This window comes from Gopherus evgoodei, chromosome 3 (genome assembly GCF_007399415.2).
Source record: "Gopherus evgoodei ecotype Sinaloan lineage chromosome 3, rGopEvg1_v1.p, whole genome shotgun sequence".
In the NCBI taxonomy this organism is placed as follows: domain Eukaryota; kingdom Metazoa; phylum Chordata; order Testudines; family Testudinidae; genus Gopherus; species Gopherus evgoodei.
Window position 1 is genome coordinate 204507557 of NC_044324.1, and position 7386 is coordinate 204514942.

A 7386-nucleotide genomic window follows, 5' to 3' on the forward strand; every position below is an offset into this window, starting at 1 on the left:
AAACTGCACAGTTAAAAGTTTTCTGAGACCTCGAAGATAAGGTTATATATTGATGTCACTGCCTGTTGAATTATGAAAGTGCAATACTGCAAATATTAGAAAAACTTCAATACTAACCATGTCTATCTGAAAACTTCCAAATTATAATGCCAAACAAGTTGGTGATAGGTTTTACACAGAAGACTTAATACATGTGAATAAATTTAAGTTTAGCTGGCCTTAGTCTCCAATCCAATTCAAGGTAAGACTGTAGATATGAGAATCAGAATTCAACATGTTACAGCATTAGTAAGCCACACTAGGTTAACAGCAATAAGATTTTAAACAGATACTTGCAAATTTAACTAATTTGTTTCAACTGGAGGTATTTTTTTTGTTTACTTTTCTGAAAATATTCTAGCAAATAAGTTTATTGACAGGAATATTTGCCAAAAACATTAAATTTAAACTAATATTAAAGAATATTCAGACAGCCTTTGGAATTTCCATACCAAATATGCACACTTGAAGTCTAGTTTTATGATTTTTGTGGAAATGAACTGTCACCTATGTATCCAATCAACAACAGCCCAGATCAATTTTCAAATATTTGCAATGAACTGTTCACAGATGAGATAGATGCACCAGAATTATTCAACACACAAGTAAATTGAAGTCAGTGCTAGCCTCAGGAGTAATTTTTCAAAAAGAAAAACACAAAATGTTTTAAGTTTTCAGCATAACTTACTTGCCCACTTTTAACTACAAAGAAATCTGACTAAGAAGGGGACAGAGAAGGTCTCCCATACTAAAGGAATAAACCCACCAACAGCATATTTTCCACCCAAACATACACATATATGTTAAAGTACAGAGCAGCAAAATCCAGAGATTGAAAAATGTATAGGACTCTTACAAGCCAAAAAGTCATAAAAGATTGGAGGGGCATCCACAGCAGCGAAGGCAAGACACTTAGCTGAGAGTAAGGTATTATTTGGTAGGGAATTATCATCCTGGACCAGACTGGAGGCTCTTTGCATATCAACCTTTGATTTGTAGATATCTGATCAGCTTCATGCCTCACTTTGGCTGCTGGGAGAAAGGGCACGCTCTCTCTCACACACACACACTCACACTCTCCCGGAGGTTTCTATGGCTTTACCATTCCTCAGGGTATGTCTACATCTACAATTTTGCAGCGCTGGTTGTTACAGCTGTATTAGTACAGCTGTATAGGGCCAGCGCTGCAGAGTGGCCACACTTACAGCAACCAGCACTGCAAGTGGTGTTAGATGTGGCCACACTGCAGCGCTGTTGGGCGGCTTCAAGGGGGGTTCGGGGAACGCGAGAGCAAACCGGGGAAGGAGACCAGCTTCGCCGCGGTTTGCTCTCGCGTTCCCCGAACCCCCCCCTGCAAACCGCAGGGAAGGAGACCTGCTTGCTCGGGGATTCGGGGAACGCGAGAGCAAACCACAGGGAAGGAGACCTGCTTGCACGGGGGTTCGGGGAACAAGAGAGCAAACCGGGGAAGGAGACCAGCTTCGCCGCGGTTTGCTCTCGCGTTCCCCGAACCCCCCTGCAAACCGCAGGGAAGGAGACCTGCTTGCTCGGGGGTTCGGGGAACGCGAGAGCAAACCGGGGAAGGAGACCAGCTTCACCGCGGTTTGCTCTCGCGTTCCCCGAACCCCGCTGCAAACCGCAGGGAAGGAGACCTGCTTGCATGGGGGTTCGGGGAACACGAGAGCAAACCGCAGGGAAGGAGACCTGCTTGAGGCTTCCTCAGGTATGCTGGGATACCTGCTTATTCCACGGAGGTCAAGAAAAGCGCTGGTAAGTGTCTACACTTGATTACCAGCGCTGGATCACCAGCGTTGGATCCTCTACACCCGAGACAAAACGGGAGTACGGCCAGCGCTGCAAACAGGGAGTTGCAGCGCTGGTGATGCCCTGCAGATGTGTACACCTCCTAAGTTGCAGCGCTGTAACCCCCTCACCAGCGCTGCAACTTTGTGATGTAGACAAGCCCTCAGTCTCTTGCTCATAACTTCCCCATGCAGCTATAAAGTGAAATTAAACATGACTGTCCATTTCAGTGATACCCCATATCATTGGCTAGCAGCAGCAAAATCCCTGAACAGCAGCAGAAGCACTGGAGATATTTGGGAGGCTGAACATAGAGCTTCTAGTAGTCCTTGTGGCTATTTCAAAACAAGCTTAATACTACCAAAATTGTTGGATTAGGTCTCCCTGATTCACCAGCAAAACTACAGGAAGTAATCTGTATCTTCATTCCCAAATAATTCCTGGTGTATGTTAAAAAGTTACTGTTGCTTGTTTAAAAAGAAACTAGGTTTAATTTATGCCATCCAAGTTGAATTGTTAAGCTTAGAAAGGAAGACAGAGGCTGTAGTCCAAGTCTGTCCAAGTAATTACTACATAAATGTGAGAGACTCATGCATCAAAATGCTCACTCAGGGAGTTTCTTTCATTGGGATTTATGTAACCAAACATGCTAAATAAGTGTTTCAATACCAGAGGGGCACATCTTTATTTTGAAGTCATACAATTCACTCAATAATTAGTGTCCTGGCAAAAAGTAAATATTAGAGCAGCAGTTCTCAAGCAGTGGGTCTCGACTCTGTTTTAATGGGGTTGCAAGGGCTGGCCTAGACTTGCTGGGACCCAGGGCCAAAGCTGGAGCCCTCTATTAGAGGGATTCCTTTTATTACATCAGTTATCACTTTTAGAACAAGTATGTATGCTTAGTAGGATATCAGCATTAGAATCATAATCTGAAATAAAAAATATCTTAAATGGTTCAATATTTTAAAAATAATCCACCATGGCTGTCAATTTTTTCTTCACTTCAAATATAAATTCCATACTCCACTATGGTTATACAAATGACAGATTCAAAAAAGTCAAATCTGAAGAAGCAGAAAAAATGAGAAATCATGTGAGATACTGTGGAAAACCCTCGTTCCTGGGGAGAACTACAATTACATCTTGGACAAAGCGCCAACTGCTAAAAAAGCAGTAAAACTATTCAATTCATATAATCTTCGAGTTACATTTAACTCCCCCTCCTCCCAATTCACATTCGGACACGCCCCCTTCCGTTTGCATCTGCTGCACATGGCTGAACAGTGAAGTAGGAAAGTTGCTTTTGAATCTAACCAACGTTTAAATTGACAAACTCATTCAATTTAGGTGAAAGCCACCTCCAACTGCTTTAAAACGGTCTTAAGAGCGCACTTCAGCCTCCACATGACTAGAAGTTATTAGTCAGGTGGAAGCAAAAAGGAAACATTTCTAATAAAACACTTTGCCACTCCCAGTATTATCTTCAAAATGACCTACCTACTGGTGAACTGAAATAGAAAAATGGCGACTTTGTGGTCAATGCCAACTGCGATTAACTTGATTCCCTATTCCTAATAACGTACCTACATCAAGTCTACAGTATTGCATGCGATCTGCTGGACTCCCACCCCCATCCACAGATCAGCCAGCACCAAAAACGATTCTAAATGTCACAATATATTAATGCAACAGTGCTAATAAAACTGGAGTGAAAACAAACCAAATACTATTAAAATTAATAAACATGGGAAGAATCTGACACTTGCAGAAACCCAGAAGAATGGAGACTTACTGCTTACATAGCTACCCGAAGTTTCAGTGGCCTTGTGCAATGAAGTCCAAGAATAGTTATACCAAGTGTACCGATTTCCATTCCATAAACAGATTAGAATAGCAGTTTTTAAAAGATTTGGGCTGGGTGAATCAGAACATACACGCAAAAACCAAGTAAAAAACTGCTTAAAAACACGCGAGTTAAACTCTAGGTCAAATACAACTCTCTACAAAGAGAGACAGCTACGCTACTTCGGGCTGCGCGGGGGCAGCAGCACGCTTCATTTAAGTATAGAAGTAGAAGAAACATTCAGTTACCCCGCCCCACTCAGCGAGGGAACAGCTCCACTTCTAACTACAATGGAAGTCAAATCAGCATCCCCACCACACTCTTACACACTATGTGGATTATTTGTATCAGGCAATTAAAAGTTCAGGTTTCTTCTAAATGTATAGCCTATGCACGATTAAACATGCACATCACACCAGACCTGCATTATACACCAGTTTAGACACATATAAAAGTGTTGTGCATTTATATTAAAGTTAATACCGCAGTTCCAGACACTAATGAACGAGCTTGTTTCCCTCCCCCCCGTATACGTGTGTGTATAGCAATAATGGGCAGCAGAACTTTGGTTAAATCTCCTTGCAAAGCTGCAGACACATCAGATTGCCGAACATTTACCCAATTCAATGTAAATTCAGTCGAATTATTATCAGCAAGATATCTGATGTACACAAATACTGCAGTCACACACATGTGAACACACAGACGCACACCCACCCAGCGTAAAGGCCGTTGCTGACTTCCCTTGCAAAGCAGCAGGAATACCGCAGTACATGGAACATTTATACCATTAAAACACACAACTACACGCCAATCCGTTTGCCTAACAGACACTTAACACTAAAATATCTACCGGACCGGGTGGGGGTGTGTGTGAATGGTTGTAGGGGGTTAGGAATAGAAGGCGGTTTGGTGGGTTTCTTTGCAGAGAACAGCAGGGACACTGCAGCCCCTCCCTCCTCTCGGTCCCTGCGTTGTATACAGGGCCACCCCACGTGATCCAGGCGGACGTTTCAATACTGCTGCACAGACACACAAAAATATTTCTGGAAACTTCCACTCCTAATAATTTACAGATTATGTCCCTAGTTTCCCAAGTTCCCAACGCCAGCCCCAGTCCCACACTTCACCTATCACGAAAGGCACAAAATGACCATAATCTACCCCCAGGAGCCTTCACAGCAGCCTCCCAACATCTTCTCACACGCTCCTGCTTTCCCCACATCCACGGCATCAGTGGTAGAATCTGTGCTCTCAATTGCACAGCCAACACGTCTGATGGTGGTACCCCAAAGAGCACAATACTCCCGCTCCGAGTCCTGCACCCCATTTGTGCCTCTCCTACCCCACAGACTTTCTGCCCCCCCTTCCCCCATCCACCTTCTGCTTCTGGCCTCTTTCAGTCCTCTCACTTTCTCCGCCAATACGTGACCCCGCACCCCATGATCTCAACCCCCACAGTATTAAGAGTTACTTACCTAAATAGTTTTTACAGCCTCCGCCTTTAAAAAAAATTCGGGCGGGAGCGTGAAGTTTCCAACCACACAAAAAAAATTAGGAGAAATCACACACACGCGCGCCCTCTCCCCTACTAGGCGTTTATTGGTGTCAACCTTCTTCCCCCACCGCCTCCAAGGGACGCGTGCACTGGGCTGGTTGTATGACACACGCTCAGCGCGGGCTGCTGCTACCCCCTGGCCAGGCTCACTTGCCCCCTACTGCCCCTGGCGCGCCCTACAAGGACTCGGCCCCCAACTCCCCGCTCCAGGGCTAAGGCCGCCCAGCGCAGGGGATGGCGCCCCTCCCTACCCGGCTGCTTGGCTCTGGCTCCCCAAGCCCCGGCTCGTTGCTTTCCTGGAGCTCCTTGATGCCCTAGTTCCCCAGGCCCCGCTGAGTCGCTGCGTCGGTGGGCCCCGGCTCTCTCACTCCCCAGGCCCCGGGTTCCTCTGGCTCAGTCTCTGCCTGCCCGGGCCCCCGCTGCTCCCCCTGATCTGGCCGGTGCTCAGTTCACCCCCATCTCCCCCCGCTCGCACTAAACTTTGCCCCCGTGGATGTGTCGGCGGCTCCCCCTGCGGGCTCCCCTGTGAGCAGGTCACACACACAGCGACGGAGGCAGCGGCGGCGGCGGCAGGGAGTGAGCGCAGCGTTTCTCCCCCTCCTAGTGCCACAGACTCGGAACCGGCTCAAACCGGTTCAGACTGGGAGATTCCATCTCGGTTTAGTTTTCAGCCCATGGCGCCGCGAAGCGTTTGGAAACCTCGAGCCTCCGCCCAGCTGCTGTTCCCATTGGTTCCGAACACGGTCGCTGCGCAGGCGGCCTCGCCCCTCAGTGGACAAGGCGCCTGTCCGTCTGCTGCGCTGCCGTGAAAGGGAGGAGCGGGAGGCCCCGCCTCCTCTCCAGCAGCGATTTGCCCGCAGAGGGGGGGAGGTGGTGGAGTGGCAACCCTCGCTGACTGGCCGCGGAGAAGTGTCGCTCAAGGGCGATGCCCGCCCACATCCTCCGACCGCGGGCGCAGTTTTTACCTGCCGCCTATTGGTTGGGCGCTTGGAATGACGTAGGAGTTCGATTGAGGCTTTTTACGACTGTGCCTGTGGAAGGGCGCGCGGTTGCGTAGAACGGGTAGCGAGGAGCCGAGAAAGCGCGGGGCGAGGTAGCGGGACAGCTAGGCGAGTGCAGCGCTTCTAGGGCCCTCCCGCGGGATTGTTCCTCGCAGCAGCTGGGAGGGAGCAGGGGCTAGTGGGTGCGGCTGTCGCTGGGGCAGCGGGAGAAGGGCTCAGAGAAAAAACCGGCCGGGGGGAGGCTGTTGTGTGTGTCAAAGGGAGCCCCCGTGGTTCTCGCCCCTGGGTACTTGTGTGGCCCCATCACCGTAGGGCTTCACAGCCATTGAGTCTTTGTCTTCGCAGCACTCCTGTGAGGCAGGGCGGGGCGGTCCCGTGTTACAGCTGGGTAGCGGGCACGGAGGGTAAGTGACTCGCCCAGGGCCCACAGGGCAGGAAGGCCCTGGCTGAACCGGGAATGCCTGGCCTATTAGCATTTTATGGTGAATGGAGGTGTTGGGACAGCGCTGCCCTGCTCTCTGGTGGCTAGAACTGGCCAAGCGATGACTTCAAGAAGGTGGTAGACATGTTAGTCTGGATCAGCAAAAACCAAAAGGAGTCCTTGTGGCACCTTAGAGACTAACATTTATTTGGGCATAAGTATTTATGTGTCCAAAAGGTTATGCCCAGATACATTTGTTTGTCTCTAAGGTGCCACAAGGACTCCTAGTTTTTTCTCTTCAAGAAGCAATTCACTGTCAAGGGATGTGACCTGAGAGGGTGGGAGGAGGAGGCCCTTAATAACCACTCTTGGATGGGGACATGATTAGTCCAGGGGAAGGCAACCTTTCAGAAGTAGTGTGCCTAGTCATCATTTATTCACTCTAATTTAAGGTTTCGCGTGCCAGTAATACATTTTAATATTTTTAGATGGTCTCTTTCTATAAGTCTATAATATATAACTAAACTATTGTTGTATGTAAAGTAAATAAGGTTCTTAAAATGTTTAAGAAGCTTTCACAACCAATGCTTCTTGAGGTTTAATGCTTTTTCTGTTTTTGTTCTTTGTTTTACTATACAGAAAAATGTATGTTGTACTCTTCCTAGATGCTATAGTGCTTACCTAATCAGGATTTCTCACTTTACATGTCAAGTACTTAAAC

The 7386-nt window shown here is 47.6% G+C and overlaps 1 protein-coding gene across 1 annotated transcript in view; it reads right to left on the reverse strand.

Moving 5' to 3' along the window:
* The window catches only part of XPO1 (exportin 1), an 83037-nt gene extending 77110 nt beyond the window's left edge, over window positions 1–5927 (reverse strand). Inside the window, exon 1 of the mRNA XM_030557846.1 lies at window positions 5164–5927. The gene's annotated coding sequence lies outside the window, so the exon portion shown is untranslated. The remainder of the gene's footprint in view (window positions 1–5163) is intronic.
* Window positions 5928–7386: the final 1459 nt, after the last annotated feature.